We start from the raw sequence: 13,397 nt of genomic DNA, 5'->3' as shown, positions 1-13,397 counted from the left end.
GAGAAGTGAAACCTGGAGCTATAGTTAAACCATAATCACATGGGTGTACTTTCAGCCAGGTGCTCACATCTGAATATTTCAAGACCTGTAGTACATTTCAGGAACTGAAATATCTTATTTCCATTACTCGCAAGAAACCACATGTTTAATAATATAAGACGTCTTATCTGTATTTTCATGCCTGGAATTTATTCTGGCCATAGAATGGCTGCATTTTCACATCTAGATCAAAATAAGCTTGAAGACACAGTCCTTCTGACTTTGTTCTTAGAGATGAACCACAAGAATTAACAACTCTATGAGGCCTAACATTCTACAAAGTTTACTGATGCTCATATTTATATTTAACTTTCATTGCAACCCTGTGAGGTACTTTCAGTTCCTGAAGTACAATGCATACAGATTTTGAGGCAAGGCAAAGATTAAGACACTGCTTTGAACATGGAAATATTCTGGGCAAAGGGAATGAAGAGTACAAAGGCTTTAGAAAGGCCAAAGAACCTATATTACTTTGGACAAGTTATTTAACCTGTTTTCACCTCGGTTTCCTCATTTATTAAATGAGGATCTCAATGCTTGTTTTCATTTATTTGTCAGTTATCTGTTATGTGCCAGGTAGTGTTCTAGTCACTGGAACTATAGCAGTGAACAAAATTTTAAAAAGGTACTTTTGTGGAATTTGCATCATAGCATGGGAGGGGTAGAAAATAAAGAAATGTATAGTACATCAAGTGGTGGTAATTACTATGAAGAAAATGAGGCCAGGCATGGTGGCTCACACCTATAATCCCAGCATTTTTGGAGGCCAAGGTAGGCAGATTGCTTGGGCCCAGGAGTTCGAGACCAGCTTGGGCAACATGGTAAAATCCCTTCTATACAAAATACAAAAAAATTAGCTGGCATGCTGGTGTACACCTGCAATCCCAGCTACTCAGGAGGCTGAGGTGGAAGGATCGCTTGAGGAGGAGGTCTAGGCTGCAGTGAGCTGTGATTGTGCCATGGCACTCCAGCCTAAGTGAGGGTAAGAAAGAATAAACAAACCAGGGAAAGTTCATGATGGTGGAGTGTTGCTAATTTATGTAGGGTGGTCAAGGGAAGGCTTCATTGATAATGTGTCATTTGAAAATAGACCTGAAAGAAGTGAGGGAGGGAATAGTATACACATCTTGAGGAAATGTGTTCTAGGCAGAGGGAACAGAATGTGCACAGGCATTAAGGCAAAAGAATTCCTGGATCTCTAGGAGCATCAGTGATTCTGGTATGGGTGAAACAAAATCAATGAGTAGGGGCAAGGATAGATGAGATTTGAGGGGGATACTGGCATAGATCACAGCACCTTGGAGGCCATTGCAAGGACTTTGGTTTTCACTTAGAGTAAAATGGCAGCCGTTGGAGGGTTTTGAGTAGAGGAGCAATTTGGATTTATATTTTAGCATGGTCACTCTGCTGCGCTGTGAGGATAGATTATGAAGGGCCAAAGGCAGAAGAAATGAAACCATCTAGGGAGACTGCTGCTACGATGCAGGTGAGAAAATGTGACTTGTACCATAGGACTAAGTGTGGAGATTGTAGAAAGTGCTCATGATTCTGGCTATATCTTACTTAACTTTGTATTATATTATAGAAAATGTCAACATAAATAAAAGCAAAATAGTGTAATGATACTTTATGTACACATAATTATCAACTCATGGTCAATTTTATTTTATCTATATTCCCTCCATTTTCTCCATTCTGTACTATTTTGAAGCAAGGCCCATACATCATACAATTTGTTTCTTAATATTTAAATTTCAATTTAATTTAATAACTTTTTTTTAGAGATGGGGTCTTGCTTTGTTGCCCAGGCTGGTCTAGAACTCCTGGCTTCAAGCAATCCTCCCACCTTGGTCTCCAAAAGTGCTGGGATTACAAATGTGAGCCCCTGCACCTGGCTCATCACACAATTTCATCCAGAAATATTTCAGTATGTATCATTAAAGGATAAGAGTTTTAAAAACAACCATAATATCATTATTGTATCTGAAAAGTTTTGAATATATCTTTGATATCCTCAAGTATGGATTCTGCATTTTTAAAAAAGATAGAACCTATCGGTCTAATTATTTATTTTTTTTAGAAACAGGATGTCTCTTGTTGCCCAGGTTGGAATGCGGTGGCGCAATCACAGCTCACTGCAGCCCTGAACTCCTATGCTCAAACAATTCTGCTACCTCAGCCTCCTAAAGTGCTGGGATTACAGACATGAGGTACTATGCCAGGCCTAGGCTTATTTTTTTCTAAGATAGTGCTAATAATTTGGACACTGACAGCTGTTTTACTAATCAATGTGTCATTAAGAGCAGAATTATTTGGCTTTAGAAAATCGTTCAAGGCAAAAACAAAAACAAACACCCAACCATGTGGTGGCTGGGCACAGTGGCACATGCCTATAATCTCAGCATTTTGGGAGGCCTAGGCAGGTGGATCGCTTGAGCCCAGGAGTTTGAAACCAGCCTGGGTCACATGGTGGAACTCCATTTCTAAAAAAAAAAAAAGCCTGGCATGGTGATGTGCGCCTGTCGTCCCAGCTACTCAAGAGGCTGTGGTGAGAGGATCACTTGAGCCCGGGAAGTCAAGGCTGCAGTGAACTGTGATTGTACTACTGCACTACAGCCTGGGCAATAGAGTGAGATTGTCTCAAAAACAACAACAACAACAAAAAAAAAACACATGGTGAGGGCTAGGCATGGTGGCGTGTGCCTATAATCCCAGCACTTTGGGAGGCCGACTCGGGAGGGTCACTTGAGACCAAGAGTTCAAGACCAGAAGACCAGACTGGGCTACATAGTGGGGCCCCATCTCTACAAAAAAAACCCCACAGCTTTTTAATTAACCAGGAATGGCAGCATGTGCCTGTAGTCCCAGCTACTTGGAAGGCTAAAGTAGGAGGATCACTTGAGCCCAGAAGTTTTTACCTGTAGTGAGCTATGATTGTGCTACTGTGCTTCAACCTGAGCAACAGAGCAAGAGCCTATCTCAAAAACAAAATGTGGTGGAATGTTGGTTAGGATTATTTGGCTATATATAATTTTTGAAACCTGAGACAACAAAATACGGTTTTTGTTTGTTTGCTTGTTTTTTGTCATCATGTGAAAGTCTAGAGGTTGGTAGCCTGGGACTAGTATTGTGGTTTCATGATATTGTCCACTCAACATTTCCATTTTTATCTCTCTGGCCAGGACTTGGCCTGCAAGGGAGCATGGAAAATATATTCTTTCAATAGGGAATAATGCTACCGTGAGTAAAATGGGTGTTTTTTTACAGAGAAGGAAGCAGAGAATGAATATCTGAGTAGGCAGTTAACAATTTTTGCCTTAACTGTTGTGGGAAGAACATGGTTTTATAGACAAGACTGAATTCTAATTCTACCATATACTGATTGTGACCTTGAACAAGTTATTTTGCCTCTGTCCCTTAGTTTTTTCATCTGTAAGATTGAGCTAATACCACTGACCATGCAGTGTTCAGAGGATTAAATGAAATGATACAGGGCATTCCCAGTGTTTGCAGTGGAAGTGGGAAAACCGTAGGGTATGGTCCAGCTGTGCCGCACAGAGGCAAGCAGCACCAGCAAACAGTTATAAAGTAAATTCGGCTAGCCATTCAAATTGATATTTAAAATGAGAGAATTTCTGCCCAGCCACTGAGTGTCAATATTTGTACATGCAAAATCATCTTTAGGGGTGGGCAAGATGGCTGACTAGACACAGCTAGGTAGAACAGCTCCCACTGAGGGACTGAGATGACTGGCATGCTCCTAACAGATCTTCCGAGGGAAGGCACCAAGAGTGAACAGAGGGAAGACACAGAAGCTGAGCTGAAGGAGGAGAATGGTGGGAACCCTGCATGGTCTACTGTGCACTGGAACTTGTTCCTGGCCTACAATGGCTCCAGAGGAATGGGTGAGTTGAACTGATAAGGAGTAACTCACCCTCACTACAGGCCTCTGGAACCCTGGCAGGAGGAGACCCCTCAACCACCATGGACACTTGAGTTGGCAGAAAGAGCTGCTTAGAGAGGTGGTAGGGGCAGCAAGCCAGCTGATGTGGAGCCCAGAGAGTTTAGTGCCAGATTGTCTTTAGCAGAGCACATCCAGGGACACCCATTCCCCTAGGCTCAACTTTTTCTCACAGGAGACTTTAGCTCTAGGGAGACTGTTGGACCTGATCTCTGCAGGGTTGTCTTGGCTATCAGATGTGGCTGGTCTGACCTGAGCACCCCTTGGTCTGTTGGCCTCTCCTGAGGCCTCAGACTGGCCGTACCTACTTATAGGGCATGCTCAGGTGCCCGGGGGGCCTGCACCATAGCTTCTGCACTGGCAGACTGTGCCTGACCAGTGGAGATCCCCAGCAGGGCAGCCCCTATGGCCATACACCACTGGTGCCAACATTAAAATTCAGAAAATGCAGAGAACCCTAGTAAGATACTTTACAAGAAGATCATTCTGAAGACACATAATCATCAGATTCTTCAGGGTCAAAATAAAAGAAAATAATGTTAAAGGCAGATAGAGAGAAAGACCAAGTCACCCACAAAAGGAAGACCATCAGACTAAGAGTGGAACTCTCAGCAGAAACCCTACAAGCCAGAAGAGATTAGGGGCCAATATTTAACAATCTTAAGAAAAAAATATTTAACCCAAAATTTCCTATCTGTCCATACTAAGCTTCATAAGCAAAGGAGAAAGAAGTCCCTTTTCAGTCAAGCAAATGCCAAGGGAATTTGTTACTACCAGACTTGCCTTGCAAGAGCTCCTTAAGGAACCACTAGATATGGAAAGGAAAGAACCTTACCAGCCACTACAAAAACACAGTAAAGTACACAGACCAGTGACCCTATAAAGCAACCTCATAAACAAGTCTGCAAAATAACCAGCTAGCATCATGATGCCAAGATCAAATCCACATATTTCAATACTAACTTTGAATGTAAATGGGCTAAATGCCCCAGTTAAAAGGCACAGAGCGGCAAGTGGATAATGAACCAAGACCCATTGCTGTGCTGTCTTCAAGAGATGCATCTCACATGCCATGACGCACATTATAGGGATGGAGAAAAATCTACTAAGCAAATGAAAAACAGAAAAAAGCAGGGGTTGCAATCCTAGTTTCTCACAAAACAGACTTTAAACCAACAGAGATCAAAGATTGTATCATGTCCTTTGCAGGAACATGGATGGAGTTGGAGGCCATTATACTTAACAAACTAATTCAGGAACAGTAAACCAAATATGGCATGTTCCCACTTATAAGTGGGAGCTAAATGATAAGAACACATGGACTCACAGAGGGGAACAACACATACTGGGGCCTATTGGAGGATGGAAGGTAGAAGGAGGGAGAGGATCAGGAAAAATAACTAATGGATACTAGGCTTAATACCTGGGTGACAAAATAATCTGTACAGCAAACCCCCATGACACAAGTTTACCTATGTAAAGAACCTGCACATGTAACCCTGAACTTAAAATAAAAGTTAAATAAAAAAAAATACAGGGCAAATGCCATAGTGTCTGGTACATAATAGACATACAGTAAATGATGAGTAATGTTACATGTATAAAATAAAACATTAATTATCTAGCAGGCCATTGAGAGATGGTGTCTAGTTAATTAGGCCAAATGGCTACTCAGTTACAGGTTTAATATTAGAGTCACCATATGCACTTTCCCTGTGTTACATAAGAAAGAAATACTCCAAGATAAAGGAAGAGTCATAACATATTGTCAATGGCATTTATCGACTCTAATTAACTTAATCATGTCCATTCAGCTTGTTTAAATTAATATTTGTTCAAATGCTTTCAATCAATCTGCCTTCATCTGTTACCAGCCAAACTGAAAGCCCTGAGACAAGTTATCTCTTTAAGGCATGCTGAAATATAGCTATTTTGCCAAACATACAATACCCTAAGCTTAGATCTTGAAAAGGGTGATAAACACTTCTCCAGCAACTGCTGGTTTTGGGGCCTCTGTTTAGATATCTTGTGTAATTTTTTTTTCATGATTATTTTGGTTGGTTGATTCTGCAATTATTGAAGTCATAATCAATAACAAGTATATACAGCACCTGGATCTGCTTACAGGCACTGTTGTATCTATTAACCCAGCTCTGAGCCCTTGCAGTTACTTTCACCAAATGAAAGGCTGCCGGTCAGCTCTGTGTTTTACAATGTCATGTTATCATTTCCCACTCAAGGCAGGCAAGGGATGGACAAACACTTGTCTTGGCACAGCTGATGCCTCTAGTTAGCAGAAAATGCTTCAGACTGTGAAGGAGCTGTGCAGAAGGGCCAAGTAGTCATGCACTTTGGCTTGGCACATATAACCTGGATCCTATTGGAGGAAATGTGTGATATTTTTACAGGTGAATTTGTGTTTCTCCTTGGAGGCAACTTTCTTTAATCACATCACAAATTACTTTAGGCTGAAAAGCAAGTGATGGATCAGAGAAAACCATTACAGAATACCTAACCTATGCTTGACCTTAAGTTATTCAAATAGTGGCAGACATTGATCAACAGGAAGGAAGGTATTTCACAGAGACATGCCTAGCTTGAGAGATGAGGGTTCATGCAGCATTCTCCTTTAGCCTCATGAGTAGCAGTGCAGAGTACTGGAAAAATTAGAGCTCTGGTTCTGCCACTTATTAGTGACACGGCCTTAGTCTTGAAGAAGTTACTCAACCTCTGTAAACTCAGTTTACAGAGTTTACAAAAATATTTTCCTTAATCCTCATAGGTTACTTATAAGGAATAAATGAGCAAGTATGTAAAATATCTAAGAGATGGCTCAGAGGAAGAGACTCCACATATCAGAGTCTTTTGCTTCCCTCTGTATAATGCACATATTACTTTTTTTAAAAAAATTGATCTTTAAACTTCTTTAATATGAACTAAAACCTGAATACAGAAGAAGTATAGTTCAGAAAAAAAAAGTACAGAAAAAATAGTTCATGTAATGAACTATTAAAAGTAAACACCCTTGTATTTGTGTCAGGAAACAGAACTTTGCCAATCACCCCAGAATCTCTTCTTTCCACCTCAAAGTAACCGCTGTTTTGACTTTCATAGTCATCAAGGAAGTGATGCACCCAAATGTGTATCTCAAGGCACTTAAGTTTAATCTTACCCATTCAAAAAAAAAAAAAAAACAACTAATACACATTTTAAATAATTTTAGAATAAAGGTTTTTCCTCTATCCCTTTCTTTCCTTTACAATGATCTGTGAACTGTTTGACCGACAGTTTCTTGAAGTCTGGATTTTGCTGATTTTATATTTATGGTGGAAGTCTGCATGTTCTGTCAGTTGTATATTTTTCATATTGACAGCTGGATGCAGAGGAAGGAGTACACTAATGTTTAATCCCTTTGGGAAGATTATAGGAAGTGGTATATTCTTCCATCAGAAAGCATATATCTTCTTGTCTCTTTGGAATATCAGCAGCCACTGATGCTCATTGAGTGCATCCATTATTTGTTTGGGGTTACAAAACGGTAATATTCCATTTCTACCATTTAATAAATGCATTAATTAAAATATTTTTATAAAGAGAACTTCCCTTCATCTATTTGGCTATCCAATGGTACAATTCATGTAAGAAAAGCAAGATAAATTTTTAATTTTTTTCCCTTTTTACCAGTTACCAACATAATAAATAGGTTTTCTATCATTATCTAAAGGTGATTAGTGTTTTTTTAATTGTTCAAAACTGTGAAAAAAATTAAGTGTCAGGCTTTTGTTTTGCCTTGTTTTTCTAAGAGATGAGGTCTTACTTTGTCACCCAGGCAGAAGTGCAGTGGTGTGATCATAGCTCACTGCCATGTCGAACTCTTTGAAAACTGGCACAAGACAAGGATGCCCTCTTTCACCACTACTATTCAACTTAGTATTGGAAGTTCTGGCCAGGGCAATCAGGTAAGAGAAAGAAATAAGTGTATTCAGTTAGGAAAAGAGGAAGTCAAATTGTCTCTGTTTGCAGATGACAAGATTGTGTATTTAGAAAACCCCATCGTCTCAGCCCAAAATCTCCTTAGGCTGATAAGCAACTTTAGCAAAGTCTCAGGATACAAAATTAGTGTGCAAAAATCACAAGCATTCCTATGCACCAATAACAGACAAACACAGAGTCAAATCATGAGTGAATTCCCATCACAATTACTACAAAGAGAATAAAATACCTAGGAATTCAACTGATGAGGGATGTGAAGGACCTCTTCAAGGAGAACTAAAGACCACTGCTCAATGAAATAAAAGAGGACACAAACAACTGGAAGAACATTCCATGCTCATGGATAGGAAGAATCAATATTGTGAAAATGGCCATACTGCCCAAGGTAATTTATAGATTCAATGCTATCCCCATTAAACTACCACTGACTTTCTTCACAGAATTGGAAAAAACTACTTTAAATTTCATATGGAACCAAAAAAGAGCCTGCATAGCCAAGACAATCCTAAGCAAGAAGAACAAAGCTGGAGGCATCACACTACCTGCCTTCAAACTATACTACAAGGCTACAGTAACAAAAACAGCATGGTACTGGTATCAAAACCAGATATATAGACCAATGGAACAGAACAGAGGCCTCGGAAATAACACCACACCACTACAACCATCTGCTCTTTGTCAAAGCTGACAAAAACAAGAAATGGGAAAGGATTCCCTATTTAATAAATGGTGCTGGGAAAACTGGCTAGCCATATCTAGAAAGCTGAAACTGGATCCCATTCTTACACCTTATACAAAAATTAACTCAAGATGGATTAAAGATTTAGACATAAGACCTAAAACCATAAAAACCCTAGAAGAAAACCCTAGACAACACCATTCAGGACATAAGCAAGCAGAAACACTTCATGACTAAAACACCAAAAGTAATGGCAGCAAAAGCCAAAATAGACAAATGGGATCTAATTAAACTAAAGAGCTTCTGCACAGCAAAAGAAACTATCATAGAGTGAACAGGCAACCTATAGAATGGAGAAAATTTTTTCAACCTATTCATCTGGCAAAGGCCTAATATCCAGAATCTACAAGGGACTTAAACAAATTTACAAGAAAAAAAAAAACCATCAAAAAGTGGGTGAAGGATATGAACAGACACTTCTCAAAAGAAGACATTTATGCAGCCAACAGACATATGAAAAAATGGTCATCATGACTGGTTATCAGATAAATGCAAATTGAAACCACAATGAGATACTGTCTCATGTCAGTTAGAATGGTGATCATTAAAAAGTCAGGAAACAACAGATGCTGGAGAGGATGTGGAGAAATAGGAATGCTTTTACACTGTTGGTGGGAGTGTACATTAGTTCAACCACTGGAAGACAGTGTGGTGATTCCTCAAGGATCTAGAACTAGAAATGCCATTTGACCCAGCTTTCCCATGACTGAGTATATGCCCAAAGGATTATAAATCATTCTGTTATAAAGACACATGCACACGTGTGTTTATTGCAGCACTACTCACAATAGCAAAGGCTTGGAATCAACTGAAATGTCCATCAATAATAGACTGGATAAAGAAAATGTGGCACATATACCCATGGAATACTATGCAGCCATAAAAAAGGATGAGTTTGTGTCCTTTGCAGGAACATGGATGAAGCTGGAAACCATCATTCTCAGCAAAATACCACAAAAACAGAAAATCAAACACCACATGTTCTCACTCGTAAGTGGGAGTTGACAAATGAGAACACATGGACACATAGAGGGGAACATCATACACTGGGTCTTGTTAGGGGGTGGGGGCCTGGGGGAGGAAGAGCATTAGGAGAAATACCTAATGTAAATGACGAGTTGATGGGTGCAGCAAACCAACATGGCTCATGTATACAAATGTAACAAACCTGCACATTGTGCACATGTACCCTAGAACTTAAAGTATAATAATTTAAAAAAGAAAAAAATAGAAACCTGCCAAGCCTTTAATTACTAGAATTGTCATACACAATTATAAAACAGCTATGTTTACTTTGCTTAAAGCAGTAACAGATAAACTTGAAAATGTCTGCAGGAAATAGCAAACTTTAAGATACAGCAGATTTGAAAAAGAATATATCCAACTTTTAGAAATAAAATATATAATTTTTTAAATATACACAATGAAAAATCAAATATATAGAAATTACATATATAATTTCTTTTGAAAAAGAGTTTTGCTCTGTTACCCAGGCTGGAGGACAGTGGCGCAATCTTAACTCACTGCAACTTCTGCCTCCTAGGCTCAAGTCATCCTCCCACCTCAGCCTTTCATGTATTTGGGACCACAGGCGTGCGTCTCCATGCCTAGCTAATTTTTGTATTTTTTGTAAAGGCTGGGTTTCACCATGTTGCCCAGGCTAGTCTGAAGCTCCTGGGCTCAAGCAATCCACCTGCCTCACCCTCCCAAAGTGCTGGGATTACAGGCATGAGCCAATGCACTTGACCTAAGACATATAATTTTATATATAAAATAAAAAATACGAGAAAATACTTAAAACAAAAACTCAATGTATAGGTAGAAAAGTAAATTAGACATACCTGAAGAGATGAAAAGAAATCACATAGAATGAAGCATAAACAGATATAAAGATGAAAAATATCAAGGAAATGCTAAAGAGACATGGAAGATCGAGTGAAAGTGTATAATATTTACTTGTAATTCTAGAATGAGAGAAAAGAGAGAATGGGGTAGATGCAATATTTTTAAAGATTATGGCTAAGAATTTTTCAGAATTGATGAAAGGTGCCAATCTACAAATTCAGTAAACAATGAATTTCAAGAAAGATGAATGAAAAGAAATCCATATCACAACACTTGATTAGTAGAACTAAGGAACACTAAAAAAAATTCAACTCCCTTTCAAAAGCAAAAGGCAGTTAGATAGAAAGCTGGCTTCCTAACAGCAATGAGAGTCAGAGGACAGGGGATTCTTTGTGGTTGGAAAGAAGATAACTCCCAACCTAGACTTCCGCATCCAGATAAAATATATTTTAAGATTGACGGCCAAATAAACACATTTTCAGACAAATGAATAAGCAAGCAAGCAAAGAAACAAAAATTGAGTTTGTCACTAAGAGAATTTCAACAAAAGAAATTCTAAAAGATATATTTCAGGTCAAAGGAAAATGATATAGGGTCTGAGATGAAGGATACATCAAAGAGTAAAGAAAATAGTAAATATGTGAGTAAATCTAAAAGAAAGAAAGAAAAAGAAAAATGGTAGAAATTGGTATTTGGAGCTAAAAAATATAGAATTGCATGACAAACATAATTCAAGAGAAGAGTAAATGGAATAAAATAATTTAAGGTCTTTGGGAAAAGACTGTAAGTATTGATTAGCTTTATACTTTGATAAGCTAAGTTTACATGTTGTAATTCCTAAGGTAAAAACAAAAGAAATAGCATTTGACTTTTAAAACTAGGAGAAAAACCAATAACAAATAATAAAAGTAACAGAAAAAGAAAAGAAGAAAGAAGAAACATTGAATAGGCAGGACAAATAGAAAATATGAAATAAGGCTGGGCGCAGTGGCTCACGCTTGTAATCCCTGCACTTTGGGAGGCCGAGGTGGGCGGATCACGAGGTCAGGAGATCGAGACCATCCTGGCTAACACGGTGAAACCCCGTCTCTACTAAAAATACAAAGAAGTTTAGCCGGGCATGGTGGTGGGTGCCTGTAGTCCCAGCTACTCTTGAGGCTGAGGCAGGAGAATGGCGTGAACCTGGGAGGCTGAGCTTGCAGTGAGCCGAGATCGCGCCACTGCACTCCAGCCTGGGGGACAGAGTGAGACTCTGTCTCAAAAAAAAAAAAGAAAAAAAGAAAATATGAAATAAGATAATAAACATAAACACAAATATATTTTAATTATTACATTGTTAATGGACTAAATGTTCCAGTTAGAGGACAAAGATTGTCAAACTGGACAATAAAACAAAGCCCAACTATAGGTTTACAAAATAAACATTGAAGACATAAAGATATAGAAAGATTGAAAAAAGAGTAGTGGGACCTCTCACAAACACTAACTAAAATAAAACACTTTCTCCTCTCTGAAGCCCATAAAAACCCTGTACTCAGTCCTCTAGTACAGTCATAATAATTAGATTTTAGGACAAAAAGCATTAGTAGTGATGGAAAGGAACTTTTATGATGAAATCAGGAAGACATAAGATTGAATCTGTGCCTAATAACATAACCTCAAAATAAATTAAAATAGACAGAACTAAAAGGATAAATAAACACATTCACAGTCATAGAGAGTTTATATGATGTGTGTGTGTGTGTGTTTGCAGAACAATTGTTGCCTAGAGATGAAGATTTTAACATCTTTCTTTTTTTTTTTTTTTTTTTTTTTTGAGACGGAGTCTCACTCTGTCGCCCAGGCTGGAGTGCAGTGGCCGGATCTCAGCTCACTGCAAGCTCCGCCTCCCGGGTTCACGCCATTCTCCTGCCTCAGCCTCCCAAGTAGCTGGGACTACAGGCGCCCGCCACCTCGCCCGGCTAGTTTTTTGTATTTTTTAGTAGAGACGGGGTTTCACCGTGTTAGCCAGGATGGTCTCGATCTCCTGACCTCGTGATCCGCCCGTCTCGGCCTCCCAAAGTGCTGGGATTACAGGCTTGAGCCACCGCGCCCGGCCCAACATCTTTCAGTAATTGATAGAACAAGGGGAAAAATCAGTACAGATATAGATGATTTGAACAGTATGATTAATATATCTAACATACGCCAAAAAAATACTCTGACCATAATGTAATTTAGGTACAAAGCATTCCCAAAAACATAACCAGAAAAAAAAATCCTTTCTGTTTAGAAATTAAGAAACACATTTTAAAATAATTCATGTGTCAAAGAAACCACAGGAAAATTATAAAACATTTTGAACTGAATGAAAATAAACAAATTAACAAACAAGTTTGGTCTCAGAAAAAAATTAGATAGAAGATAGACTTTGGATTAAACAGCCTACAGGTGGTAACTGTAGATAAGCAGATGAATTCAACCAGCGAGTACATGTAGAAAAAGGCCAATTCTAGAACATTAAAAGGCACCATCTTTTACTTCTCTTTCTTTAAAATTGATGCATAATAGATGTACTTTTTTTGGGCAACATGTGGCAATTTAATACATTCATATAATTTGTAAAGATCAAATCAATATACTTGGGATATCCATCACCTTAAATATTTGTCTTTTCTTTATGCTAGAACAATTCCAATCCTTCTCTTCTAGCTGTTTTGAAATATACAATGGATTACTATAAACTATAGTCACTCTGCTGATCTAACACTAGATCTTACTTCTTCTATCAAGCTATATATTTGTACCCATTAACTAACTTCTATTCATCCTCCTTCCCCC

Source organism: Trachypithecus francoisi, unplaced genomic scaffold (genome assembly GCF_009764315.1).
Source record: "Trachypithecus francoisi isolate TF-2019V2 unplaced genomic scaffold, Tfra_2.0 Lachesis_group8, whole genome shotgun sequence".
NCBI lineage: Eukaryota > Metazoa > Chordata > Mammalia > Primates > Cercopithecidae > Trachypithecus > Trachypithecus francoisi.
The sequence above is the reverse complement of the archived record's forward strand: the minus strand, read 5'-3'. Positions refer to the sequence as shown.